General features: G+C 32.6%; 1 long non-coding RNA gene across 1 annotated transcript; it reads right to left on the bottom strand.

Moving 5' to 3' along the window:
- Positions 1-2,228: 2,228 nt before the first annotated feature.
- Positions 2,229-6,831, bottom strand: LOC121219099 (uncharacterized). Its single transcript, XR_005915803.1, has 4 exons — positions 6,609-6,831; positions 6,394-6,492; positions 3,989-4,074; positions 2,229-2,406 (listed from the first exon to the last, which is right to left on the bottom strand). It is a non-coding gene; the product is annotated as an uncharacterized lncRNA (long non-coding RNA).
- Between the last annotated feature and the right edge of the window lie 8,537 nt (positions 6,832-15,368).

Here is a 15,368-nt window from a genome sequence, read left to right as displayed (position 1 = left end):
ATAGAGAATAAATTAAGAAAATAATCGAATAATAACCAATAAGCGAAAGAATGCCCAGGAAAGAATCTCCCTGGACTTCATCTATCATTATGAATTTGAATTAAACGATTTATTCACTTGGTATCTTGATACGTTAAAATCCCTAAATTATTGTAATATCTCTTTCGAGAGTAAGAGTAACTGTCTCTAGGTTGATTAATTGAAATTTCTTTCTAACTAAAACCCCTATTGTCACATTAACTCGATCTATGGATTCTCCTATTAGATTTGACTCTGATCCAGTACATTTATGTCTTCCTATTTCTAGGATTGCATGCAACTCCAGTCAATCATGTAGATCTACTCTTAAACAGGAACTTTTCCCCCTCTGATTTAAGCACATTAAACATGAATTAATATCCTAGAAATATTAAAACAAGAGGTAAGTACACATAACTGAGAACAAGAATCAAGTATTTATCGCGTAACATAGAAATCAAATAATAGAATTCATCATAGGGTTCATCTTCCCTAGGTATATAGAGAATTAGTTCATAATTGTGAATAAAAACATTCTAAGACAAAATAACCACAAGAAATAAAGAAACTCATAAAAAATTCAAAATAAATTAAAAAGAGGTCTTCAATCTTCATGGAAATATGCTTCAGAGTTGGCTTCAATGGTGTTCTTTGAGTTATTTTCTTCAATATTCTCTTATCGCCCCCTATTCTCTTCTTCTATTTGGTATTATAGACTTTAGAATACCCAGAAAGCCTAAAAATTGCATTGTTTTACGTGATTGGGATGCAAGCTATGAAATCAACGTGGTCTGGCACATAGCCGTGTGCCAGCCCATGTGGCTCCTAAAATCTACTCTATTTGTTCGATTTTCACTCGTTTTTCGCTCCTTTTGCTCCGAAATGCTCTCTTAAGTAAAAAAAAACATGAATTTAAAGGATTAGGAGTATAAAATTCACCAATTTGCATAAATAATCATCAAAAAATGCATTAAAAATAGGATTAAAATATGTTACTTTTATCACTTATCATTTATTAAGTTGAATCTTTAAATGATGCCTGAAAAGGTAACATTGAAGTCGTAATAGACATAGACATATGCAAACAGGTGTTTAAACTTCATATTTCAAGAGGAGCCTAAGTACTCGTAATTAAAATAGGATTAATAAATAACCAAGTTGCCATGGAATTTTCCGTAACATCATAGCAGTATCTAAATATTTCTAAGTTAGGAAGGAGAATTATTCTAAGACATGTATGCTATTGTGATTTCTCTTAAAGACTTGCATAACTATTTCATTCTTTATTTAATTTAATTTTAAGCATACTTAGGTTAGTTTAGTTTAATTAAAACCCATCACTTACATTTATTTTTCAACACCGACCAATTTGTTTAGTAATTAATTTCGTAAAACTTGATTTGCATAAACAGTCCTTGTGGAGACAATACTCTTACTCACTGCTTTATTACTTGTCAACGATTATGTATACTTGCACATCAATTGAATCATTTTGAGACAACATCATCCCTCACTGTCAACTTATTTGTAGTGGAACTGAGCAACCCTTGCATTGCTTCCACATTTGAACCAAGAGACTGAAACAAAAATTCCCTGAGCTGCTCACCCATCGAGTCTAGCTCATCAGTGCATCCCTCAACTACCTCGAGTGTCTCCCTCACATCCCTTATGGATTCCTCGAGATTGACCACTCAAATTTCTAAAGTCAATAACATATCCCTCGATCGACTAGCTTTCCTACCTTGCCCACGGGTCTCCATAAGCTCAATTTGATCGCTACTTCTTTCATCATCTCGACTGACAGCTTCAAAACCTTAGCTCAAATACCAATTGTCATGGGGCTAGAACTTTAGTCTCGTAGTCTGTGCTACCTTAGGCGATTTCTTGGGCTCGAATTCACCTAAGTCAGCCTAACCTTACAAAGTGATAATTAAAAATAGAAATTCTCTAAGGCACAAAAAATAAAGCCAGATGCAACTCAAATAACCAACGAGAGAACAAAAATGGCCACAAGAAAGCAACACTCACAAGGTGTTTGAGTAAATGCTCTCATAGTATTCTATTACCGAAGAATTAAGTATTGAATGAGATAAATATAAATGAGGGGGAATGTAACACCCCTAACTCGTATCCGTCGCTGAATTAGGGTTACGAGGCATAACCAAACAAACACAACCATTTTTTTTAAAACCAAACTGATCACAAACATGGAAATTAAACCATTTTCTCATGGCTATTTATATTTTACAATCCAAATCTAACCAAAATCATATTCAAACCTATACATGCCATAAGGTCGAGTTCAAAATTTTAACAAAATACCAAAAGAAGTCGATAGTGTGATAGACTATGCTGATGATCCCCGAGCTCGTAACGCGTCTCCAAAATCTATAAAACAAATGGACAAAAACAATCAAAGTAAGCTTTCATAGCGTAGTAAGTTTATAGCATATCTAAAATACATATAAAAGAATGTATATTTAACTAATACACATAAACAACATATGTATAGACATTATATGCGTATAATCAAGTTACCAACATAATCATTAACTGCATATACTGATTTCTAGTGTATTTTTTTTTGCTCGCACTTCATCGGATCCATTTATATATAATTTTCCAAAATACATATACCAATAGCATATTTTTATACTTATCAATTACAAGTGCCGAATACACATATACACTTATAATCCACATATGCCGAATGCGTTCATATATATATATCCAACAATTTCATGACAACCAATATATGTACATACTCAATAATCACAAAGATTCAAACGTTTATACACTCATCAAACACATTGAAACAAATGTTCATATATTTTCCATTACATATAATCAAAAGCATATATATTTTTATACCCAATGCATATAATCACTTAATTTAAACAGATTCACTAGCATTTCATCTGCTAGGTTTAAAGTATAATTCAGTTCACTGGCACTTAGCCTGATTCAGTTCACCAGCACTTAGCCTGCTAGGCTTATAGCCTGATTCAATTCACCGGCACTTAGCCTGCTAGGCTTATAGCCTGATTCGGTTCACCGGCACTTAGCCTGCTAGACATATAGTCTGAATAATTTCACTGGCAATAAATTCGATTGATACTGAGCTTTAACAAAAAAATCTCAATTCACAGAAGTTGTATCTCTTATTTGTATATAAAATCCACACAAAATTCAGCTAAATATTCATAACTTATATCTTAAAAAAAACACATGGATAAATATAAATCCCAATCATCAAATCTAACTTAAATAACTCAATAATTCAACCGAAACATATTTATGTATATATAACCTCATACTTTAGATTCCACTTCTAATATCATAAAATTTAACTTATAATATACTAGGTACCTTTAACATTTGAATTCCATATATACCCATACAATTTCATATATCATCTCAATACAGGACCTTATACATGTACATATATGCATATTCGAATCTAACAAACATATATTACTCTATACTTATATTCGAAACAAGAACATATACCTATATACTCATACATATTCGAATTTAACATATATATATAAATATAATTTCATACTTATACTCAATATAAATATTTATTAATAAGTACACATACTTATTCACTCCAACTTATACAACTATTTTATACTAAATTCACACCTTATTCGCACACACATACATATGTTCGAATATATCTCATACCTTTGTAATTTCATACCTAATTTCAATACAACAAATTTTACATGTATATACATGTATATTCGAATATAATTTGTACATATATGTTCATACCTAAATTTATTTCAAGGACATTCATATGCATATTTGCATATTCATAGTCATTCGAATCTAACATATATATATACATAATTTCATACTTTCAATTCCAATTTTTATACTTTTAAATTCAACTCAACACACATACCATTGATATTCATACTCATATACTGATTTAATAAAATTAAATAGCTAATAGACTTACCTCGGACGATGGAAAATCGAAATCGAACGATTATTCGACTAATTTGGCTTTTCCCCGATCTAACTCCGATTTCTTTAGTTCTCGATCTAAATATATTCAAAATAAGATAATTTATTTATTAACACATTCAATTTAATCCAAAAACACATAATTTGGCAAATTACTATTTTGCCCCTAATATTTACACCTTTTTGCAATTTACTCCCTATTGCATAAAACACAATTTATACAAAATTTGCCCATACCACACAAGGGCAGAATATTCATGGTTCTCATACAAGTCCACACATTGCATTTATTTCACATTTTAGTCCCCCAAAAATTTAATTTCACAATTTAGCCCTATTTACTCAATTTCACTAAAAATTCCAATACAAAACATATTAATCTATCACATATCTTTCATTTTTCATCATCAACTATCACAAAGTCAAAGCATTCATCAATGGCACATTTCAAAATCATCAACAATTCACAAAATTAAAACATGGGTTTTGAAGAACACAAAGCAACGATATCAAAAACGTAAAAATTATCGAAAACTAAACAAAACACATACCCGAATTAAGCTCCCAAAGGTGCCTAATGTTTAAAGCTTCCAAAGCTTTATTTTTTCTTCTTAGAATCGGCCAAGAAAGATGAACACATGCATGGCCATTATTTATTTATTTAATACATATTAATATACATTTTACAATTTTAACCTTAATGATTTAATTAGAAAACTATTTAATGGTTGTCTATTTTTGTCCATGCATAATTCTAATGATTAAATTACAACATAAGGACTCCATATAATAAAAATGATAGCAAATAGGTACCTTTGCATATAGCATGCTAATTTTGCATTTTACACGATTAAATCCTTTTAATTAAATCGAGCACACCAACGATAAAATTTTCACACGAAATTTTCACACATATAAATTAACATATTGTAGACTAAAAAAATAATATTAAAATATTTTTCTGACTCGAATTTGTGGTCCCGAAACCACTATTCCGATTAGGGTCAAAACTGGGTTGTTACAGGGAATGCCTCTATTTATAGTTGAGCTCCTCCAAATCTAACAGTTCAATTTGCTTTACATCGACGGTCAAAATTGAAGTCTATCTACAATTGAGATTATTAAGAGATTTACATGATCCTTTAATATTACAAATCAAACCTTATCAGATCACAAATTTTTTAAAATTACTTTCCATATTTCCCAAGGTAGACCTAATTTACCTTTAGAGCTTACTAGGCCACCAAGGCTTCAAGTAGATGGGTTTCTCCACATGTTCCACAAATCGGGCCAACTCAAGCGGGTTGAATGAGCCCCATTTAATCAATTGACTTCCATAAGACTCTCTTTCTACATTAGTTACAACCTTTTATCCGCATCCCATGACATATACATGTGGAAATTTGGAAAATAATATATGAACTTATATTAATTGTCCTAGTAGACTTAGTGAGATGTTAGGATATAATTGGCATGCCATTTAGGGTCTATAGCATGTTGGAGTTTTGTATCTAGAGTTTTATTTTCTTGAAACATGCTAAGCTCACAAGAGCTAAATAAGCACAAGAATTAAACTTTGCATTTAAATTAATTCATTACACATACAAATACACATATATAAACATATATATAACTATCACGAATCACTATCATCACACACAATTCTGTTTCAATAATAACTATAGTAAGGTACCAATTCAACAAGTTACAAGCTACTTACCAATGCAATTTTTAAGTATACTTACCTTGTAATTCTATTGCCTAAATGTAGAATTAATAGAACATATAGGATATCTAGAAATGTTGATAATTTTCACCAAAGTGCCACTATTATTTGCATGGATGTGGAGATGTCACTTTGCACCGAAGTGCCACAAACACATGCACTATAGTGCTACTATCAGATACACCGTTGTGTCACTATCACTTGCGCACATAGAAATTTTCCTAATGACATGTCATTTATATCCTAGTAGCTTTCATTTTGTCTATTTGGGCATTTAAACTATACAATTTATTTACATTTCTCAACAAAGAAAATAATTCAAATTTTATTATTTTTACAATTTAGTCCTTATATGTTTAGAATCAACCATTCATCAAATTTCACTTGACATCTATTTTTTCAACATTCAACGTTTCAGTTAATTACTCCATGTCAATATCTATTCCAAATATCTAAATTTTACACTCTTTGCAATTTAGCCTTTTTCTCTAATTTCACTACACATACACTTTTCAATTCATTATAGGAATACCATTTTACTTTCAAATAATTTTCAAAATACATATCATCATTTTCAACTACAAACTTATCTCACAAATGTTACTAAAACAATTTATCATAATTTCATTTAGGGTTTAAATTAGGTAAAGTAAAATTCTTGATATACTTACAACAAATTTGCTTACAATGAACCCCTTCCTTCTTCCTTAACTCATTTGCTATTTCTTTGCCTTTATCACCAACTTGATGTTCACTCATGTTCTCTTTCTCTTCATTAGCACAACACATACACAACATTTAATATCAAAACAAAAATCACTTACTATTTCCATGTATTTTGATGAGATAAATATGAAGCGCTACAATAAAACTTTATCATTCTCACCTTAACCTTACTCAAAATTCCAAACTCTTTTATTCTCTCTCCTCAACTATGAAATTTAGCTAAATTCACATAAAACTTAGCTGGCCATAAAGTTATTCTCTTGATTTCACTAAGAATCTATGAAAAACAGTTGAAATTTAAAGCTTGAAAGAGTTAAAATGGAAAAGAGATTAAGATGAAAGAAAAGAAAACTTGGTAAAAATAGGGAGCAAAAGACATGAGAGAAAAGATAGAAAAGATGATAATATTGACCTTTCTTCCTTTTTCTACATCTTTCTATTAGAAATATCGTTTCACTTTCTCTTCTTTTTTTTATAATATTTAATTAAACAAAAATGTAATCATTATCCCTCTAAAAAAATGGTAGCTATTCACTCTCAATCTCATCCATTATTTTTTGTACTTTCTTGATATTATTGCACTTCTAGTCCTCCCTCTATTTCCCATCCATGTAATCTAGCCTTTTTTTTAACTTTCACACTTTTACCCCATCATTTTCACTCATTTACAATTTAGTCCATCCCTTAAAATTCAAAAGTATTTTTAATTGCTTATAATAATAATAATAATTACTATTTTATCTACTTCAAAAAATTTAACACATGCCAACCCGAATTGACATTGTTCACATCTCGAGGGATGTCAAGGATGTTACATGCTATGTCAGCAAAATATATATATATTTTTAAAAAATAAAATCTTTTTTAAATAATTACAATGTGCATATAAAATGAATCGAGACAAATGGTTGCCTAAATTCATTTTGGATGAGTACAAAACTGAAAAGACTTCAAAAATTATAAAATAAAAATAAAAATCATATAATAAATTCTAAAAAATATATAAACATTTGAAATCTGCAAAAACTAAAATTGAATTATTATTGCTTAAAAATTATAAAAATATATAAAAATTCATATTGGTAATAGTCATAGCTTCCAAAAGTGGAAGCACTTATAGAATTGGGATCGTTAAATTCATGTCCCATTTGCAATGGCAAAAAGACTGTAAAAGATAGTTAACCTTATAAGTGATGCCATATCTGAAACATGTTTACGACCCATCTCATTACAGATTTGTGATTATCCTTCTTGTGCTTGAATGCATATTCAGCACTAGACACACTGAAAGTAAAAGATAAGGAGAAAAAGTACCAAGTCAAAAGATGCAAAGAGGATAGGAAATGATTCAAAGTACAAATGTGCCATTGCATAAAGAGCCAATCACCATGAGGATGATTTTATCAACTTCGGTACGACTTTGATAGCTGCTGTATCAGGAATTAGCAATGATTGTGCACAGGAAATTTTGAATAAACGAGAGGTTGAGCTGCGACATCAGTGCACGGGAAATTATGACTTTGTTTAATAACATTCATTCAATAAATAATAAATTTTTTGAATTCCGTACAAATATATTTTAACAAAAGTTATTTATTATTGCACCATCGGCTTGATTCAGCATATGTATATTCAATATGAATTTATATATATATTTAGAATTTTTAATAAATAATAATTTTTTTTGAGTTTTTTTGCACATTTTAAATTTTTATATGTTTTCTTGGAATTTTTATAATTTTGAAGTTTTTTAGTTTTACATTCATCCAAAATGAATTTGGGTAACCATTTGTTCAAATTCATTTTACACGTGCATTTTAATTTTTCTAAATAATTTTTTTTGAAAAAAATATTTTTTTATTTTTTGTTGATGTGGCATGCTATGTCAGTATATTGCCACCTAACAGTTTCTGGTGGCTTTCATCAACCATGTCAACGAGGTTAATGGTCAAACTGGTCAATTGACAATTCCCGTTAACGGAATGGGTTAATTGATTTTTTAGGGGGGTTACTAAAAGCTCAATTTGGTGCACTTTTTTTCATAAGGCCTCAATTGATTTTTTTTATTGTGGGCTTTTTTTACCCTTAAGTCATTTATAAATGAGAAATGGCTGGATAAAGGTCTGTTACTCTAGCACGTCTCTGGTCTATTATTTTAGCATGTTTTTAATTTATTAGGGTTTTGTTTTTCTAGTCTCTATTTTGTGAAAGTAACGGTTGTGTTTGTCAGGGGTAGTCTTTTTTTTTTTCCAGTTTGGGAATCTTTGGGATGGAAAATGGTTTGGCGAAGCTTTCTTTGGATGATAAAGAAGAAGAGATTTTACAGGCACACAATGTGTCTGACACTGCAAAGGATATTTATGATCTCTGTTTGGTAAGGTGTTTTCTCACAGCAAGTGCGATCCATTTCCTGACCATGAGGAGCACAATGGCGAATCTTTGGCACCCTATGAGAGGGGTCCATATCATAAATCTGGGGGAGTGAAGATTTATGTTTCAATTTTTTCACAAGATGGATCTCGACTGAGTGCGAAATGGGGCTCCATGGACTTTTAACAATAATCTTTTGGTGATCCATCAGTTGGAGAATGGTGAAGGTCCACTTAAGGTACCATTAATATATGCGTGTTTTTGGGTACAAGTGCATAATGTACCTCTGAGTTTTTTCTTTAAAGCTATTGGTAAGTTTTTGGAATATGATACCAAAAGCTTAGGAAGGGGATTAAAGAACTATATGAGAATTTGGGTGCAGATGGATGTTCAACGTCTTTTGAAGCGAAAAAATAGGGTTATGTTCTCATAAGGCAAGTGCTCTTACGTTAGTTTTAAATATGAAAGGTTGACATTGTTTTGCTTTTATTGTGGTAGTTTGGGAGATAATGACTCATTCTGTCAAATTAGAATGGCAAAAGGAGGAGTTATAGAGATGGGATGGGATTTGTTGCTAAAAGCGCAGTCAATGAGAGCTATCACAATAGGAAGTATATGGTTAAGGGAGGAAGGCAATGGGGGATAAAGGAAAATGGAATAGATCATTAGAGATCGAGATAAGAATCTCGAGAGGAGAAGAGGGTTTCAGGATGGCGGATAAACCTTGTTTTGGGGGTTAAACTTTAGGGTGATTTGGAATATATGCGAGGGAATTCTTATAAGATACAGGACCAAATGGATATTGAACATGATTTAGAGGATTGTCTAATAAAAGGTGGTGATGGAAAGAAAAGATCGAAAAGAGGGAATGGAAATCACGGTGGTTCGAAGATGACCAATTTGTTGAGGGTTAAAGATGGAAGATTGTTGGAACGAGATTACCTTTTTATCGACGGCTGCTAAGAGGCAAGGCAACTAGTCACAATGAAAATACTGTGTTGGAATATCCGTGGTTTGGGGACTCCACGGGCTATAATAAGACTTCAGCATATGCTAAATGTGTATAATTCCTAGGTGGTCTTCTTTATGGAGACTAAATTAGATTATAAACAAATGGAGAATGTGAAAAAGTGGTGTGGTTTCTTAAATGGGATTGATGTTTCGGCTGATGGTTCAAGAGGGGGCTTCTGTTTGGCTTCGAAAGAGTCTACTATAATTAACTTAAGGAGTTTCTCCAAAAATTATATTGATGTTGTTTTTCAAAGGACTGATGAAGAAAGAGAATAGAGGTTCACAAGTTTTTATGAAGCCCCATTTGTGAGTGGAAGGAATGATTCATGGAATGTACTAAGGAATTTAGGATGTTCCTAGGAGTTACCTTGTCTAGTGTGTGGTGATTTCAATGAGATCATGTATTCCTTTGAAAAGGTTGGGGGTGCCAAGGGAGGAAAGGAGAATGGAGGTGTTTTGGGAAGTCTTAAAAGAATGTCGATTAACGGACGCTGGCTATACTGGAACACGGTTTACATAAGAAAAGGGGGAATTTTTCAGAAACTAATATAAGAGAGAGGCTAGAAGAAGGGTAGCAAACGCTAAGTAGATGAATATGTTCTCAAGTGAAATGATTCAACATTTTTCATATTCGTATTCAGATCATTGCTCACTTTTTATTTTTACGAAGCTGGAATAGAGAAAATTGAGGAAGGAAAGGTTTTGATTCGAAGCATGGTGGACATTGGAGGAATTGTTTGAGGGGGAGGTTAAACAAATTTAGGAATCTACTTCATGTGATATTTTTGCTAAATTAGAGAGTATAAGAAAGGGGTTGGGTAAATGGGTGAGCTTTATTAGGAATGGAAGGGATGAACTAAAGAGGGATCTCATTAAGAAACTAGAATAGATGATGGACAAAGAGAGGGTAATGACAACCTAGTAGAACTTATTGACACTAAACTTTAGCTTAATTTGGAGATAGATAAGGACGAAGCTTTTTGGGAATACAAAGAATGTTCTAATTGATTAAAATTAGGGGAAAAGAACACGATTTTTTTTCATAGCTTTGCTTCTCGTCATAGAAAAATGAACACTATTAAGTGTTTGAAGCTTGAATATGGGAGGGAAACTAGAGATGAGGGGGAAATAGAGGTAATAGCTAGGAGATTTTTTAAAAATCTGTTCTCGACAAGTGGGATAAATGATACGGAGCATCTACTATCGAGGTTGGAGTGATGTATTTCAAATGATGCAAATATAATGCTAACGGAAAAATATATGGAAGATGAGGTATATGTGGTAGTGAAAGGTATGGCTCCAATAAAGGTGCCAGGAGTTGATGGTTTCTTGGCTTTATCTTTTCAAAGATGTTGGCATATAGTGGGAAACGGTATAAACTCTTACTGTTTGGGTGTCCTAAATAAAGGTAAGGAAATCGATTCTATGAATGTTACCAATATAGTGCTAATTCTTAAAACTCTACATTCAACGCACTTGATGAATTTTAGGCCAATTAGCTTTTGCAAAGTCTTATACAAAGTGGTAGCTAATCGTTTTTAGAAAGTGTTGGATGTCTGTATTGTACGGATGATTGATTTCTTTTGGAGAAGTAATTGATAGAAGAGCACAGATCTTAAAAGTGATCTTAAAGGAATACGAGTCATGTTCAGGGCAATGTGTTAATTTTGAAAAATCAACAGTCTTTAATAGGTCCAATACATCAGAAGAAGATAGAGTTTTGATTTCACGTCTACTAGGTGTTAGATACTTGAATGATCCAGAAAGATATTTAGGACTACCTAATATGGTGGGGAGACGAAAAAAGGTGTCATTTCAAACTCTAAAGGATCGTTTTAAGAAAAGGATTGATGGTTAGAGCAGAAGATTTTTATCGCAATGTGGCAAGGAGGTTTTCATAAAATCTATTTTACAAGCCATTTCGACGTATTCAATGTATTATTTTTTGTTACCAAAGAATATGTGTGGGGAATTGGAGAGTATTATGGTGAGGTTTTGGTGGCAAAAAGGGCATGTGAGGAAGAGAATTCACTGGGGTGAATATATAAATCTATGTGCAATGAAAGAAGATACGGGGTTTCAGTTTTCGAAGCTTAGCAAAATTCAACATAGCCTTATTAGCAAAACAGGGATGGCGTCTCATTAATTTTCTAAATTCTTTGCTAGCTTGTGTATTAAAAAGCCAAGTATTATCTGAATTTTGATTTTTTACATGCCAGATTAAGGAGTCTTCCTTCCTACACTTGGAAGAGCATTTGGGCAGCAGAGGGACTTCTAAAGATGGGTTGTGATGGAGAGTTGGTAAGGGTGAGAAGATTTCAGTAACCGAGGATACTTGGATACCCGGGGCAGTTGATTATAAATTATGTAGCAGTATTAATAGTGTCAATGTATCCATGGTTGCAGATTTGATTGATAACAAATGTAGAAAATGGAAAAAATGAGGTAATTGTTAATACCTTTTCGAAAGTTGAGGTGACTAAGATCTTGTGTATCCCTTTGACGAATGAGAGACACGAAGACATGCCGGTGTGGAGAGGTAAGCCATCAGGGGAATTCTCAGTGCGCAGTGCCTATAAACTATTACAAGAAGGTACCTCAGATCCTAATGATAGTGACTTACAGAATGCCATTAGGGATTTTTGCTAAAAAAATTATGGAATTTAAAACGCCCTACTAAAATTAAAATCACTATCTAGAGGATCTCTTAGAATTTCATCCCTACTCTAACTACTTTGTATTACAAAAGATTGGTGAGTAGTACTGATTGTCCTAGATGTGGAGGGGCTGTTGAGACTCTTAATCATGCTTTTCGAGAATGCCCTGTAATAGAGGAGCCTACTAAGGGGCCGATTGGTTCTAATCCAACTAAACCAAAATTGGATTTCAACCATGTCCAATTTGTTCCTAATTTTTCCTTGTACTTTGAATATATGCCCTGATAGGACCGTATTGCATTTGACCACGTAAAAGAGGCTTGACATGGATTGAGGTACTTTGAATTTAAGGCTTTGATCAACAACTTATCAAACACAAATAAGTTATTCTGATTTTCTTCTATTTAAATATGTATATGTAAAACATGTGTGTATATTCATAAGTTTTACTTGTTTTATTATTTTTATATGGTTACTTTGTGTTTTCAATTTGTAGAATTGTGGTTTTAATGTTGTTGATAATAGTCATTCATAAAAACATAATGTTCAATTTGTTTGTTCGTTCCCATTGTTTATGGTATAACATTTCTCCCTTACTGCTTGAGTTAGTAATAGTAGTACGTTTATCTTCTAATAGTTCCAATTCAAAATGTCACACTCGATTTCCCTTAAACCAAAAAATTAGGAACAATTTGGGGGACACTGTGGTGTTCGAGCATCAAGGTTTGGACGATGAATAAAGGAATGGGCAAAGGAATAAGGAAAAAGAAAATTGGAATTTCGTTACGATTTTGCCAATTAGGATTGCTAGGAGCAAACCATGATGTGCGAAGCTTCAGGCTTTACCAGGGGGACACATTGGAGTTCAAGCATCAAGGTTGATATGAGATAAGATTATATTGACGAATATTAGGTTCCATACAGCAACACCATGATGGTAGTCAGTAAGCTTTATAGGGCGACACTACGACGACAATAAGATTCTTTGGGGCGGCACCTCAAAAAAGGTTTAGAGTGTAATACCATAGCTCAGTTATGGCAACATATGGAGTCCGTCAGGATAGTAAACACGAGGTATATTGTGTAACATCATAGCTCGACTATAGCAGCATATAAGGCCCAGCGGGATAGTAAACACAAGGTATATTGTTTAAGGCCATAGCTCGACTATGGAAAAAATGAAGTCCACTAAGACAATAAATATGGAACTTGACAAAAGACCATAGCTCGACTATGGCAGCATGTAGATTCTGCGAAGACACTAAACATAGGGTAGTGCGTCAGGACATTAAACATGGGATCATGTTACGTAACACCATAGCTCGATTGTGGCAACTTAAAAGAGTCCGTCAAGACAGTAAAAATAAGTGTATAACCAGGAGAGTAATGTAGGAAATTCTACAAACAAGGAAAAAGGGATGGAAGAAAAATATAACTAATGAAAAAACTGATAGTACGCCAACAGATTATTGGGGAATTCGTCGAAGAGGGAAAAAGAAGTAGAAAAGGAAACAATCCACTAATACATTGATCCAAAAGCCAAAAGGGCATATGGGTGGTAACCCAACAAGGTTTAAACAAAGGAAATGGCGTGCCAGTAATGAATAGAGTAGATACAAGCGAGAGAAGATGAATCCAAGGATTTCATATGAGAATCTGTCATTAAGGGTGCTAGAAGGCGTTCGATAAATTTGGTATGAGAGAGAAATGTACCACCAAGGGTACCATGTGACAGATATGTTTGATAAGACTATTCTTGTTAAAAAAGAATCTACCACTGGTATAACCACCATTGAGTTAGTTTCGTAAGCAAACCCTTACATGAGATATTGTAAAATCAAGTTGGTTAATGAGATATCCATTTGATAGAAGTCATCGGCCAGAATGATTCTCTTTGGACGGATGTGTTTCACCTTGAAAGAAAAGGTATAACAAACATGGTGGATTACCAAAGGGTAATCCAAACAACACTGCAACCCGAGTATAGGGCAGGGTTGGTTCACGATGAAATGTGCAAGTGTACACAGTCATTATCAAATAATAAGTAAGTATAAAAGCTATCGTCTCCACAAGGACTATGTTTAAATTGATAAATTTAAAATTACTATTCAAAAGTTGGTTAAGAAAAACACAATAATTTTGAGTGAGAGGTGTCAAAATATATTAACTAACTAAATGCAAGTTAACCTAAATGGAAAGGAAATTAAATGCAAGGTGAAGTTTAGCAGCATTTTTCATGAGTTAACAATAATAACATGAATAGGCTAGGATAATTACAACCTTTGACTTAATTCATTTTTCATCATTGTCGAAACCATTTTTAAATTTGATTTGAAAACGGAATTCGACTTTTAAAAATATGAAAATGGGAGTCGCCACCGATCTTTTAATGAGGTGTCATCGGATCACCTTGAAAACGATTTTAGGTCTACGAATTTTGAGAAAATAAGTTCGGGAGTCGGTTACGCACGAGGAAGGGTTAGCACCCTCGTACGCCCAAAATTGGTACCGAATTGATTGTTTAATGTCTTAGTGTCGAAATTTTGAAAAGATTCTAAAATTCGATCCTTCGAAGTTTAAATTTGAATAAACCAAATTCAATGATAAGACGCACTCATTTCGAAGAAATAAATTATCACACTCAGTGAGTTAGGGTGCAACAATTCAATCGTCAAAATTAAGTATGTCTTTGTTTAATTTCTAAATTTTAAAATTCATGCATTTTGAGAAGGTTATTTGGTCATTTAGGTCAAACAAGAAATCAGAATCCAATAAGTTAGGGTTTAGTTTCTCGAAATTCCTAAACACCAAATATTGCCTTTATTTTAAAATCGAGATAGCAAAATGCCATATCCAGTAAGTTAGGATCCAACATTTTGAAG

This window comes from Gossypium hirsutum, chromosome D07, assembly GCF_007990345.1.
Source record: "Gossypium hirsutum isolate 1008001.06 chromosome D07, Gossypium_hirsutum_v2.1, whole genome shotgun sequence".
NCBI lineage: Eukaryota > Viridiplantae > Streptophyta > Magnoliopsida > Malvales > Malvaceae > Gossypium > Gossypium hirsutum.
The sequence above is the reverse complement of the archived record's forward strand: the minus strand, read 5'-3'. Positions and strand labels throughout refer to the sequence as shown.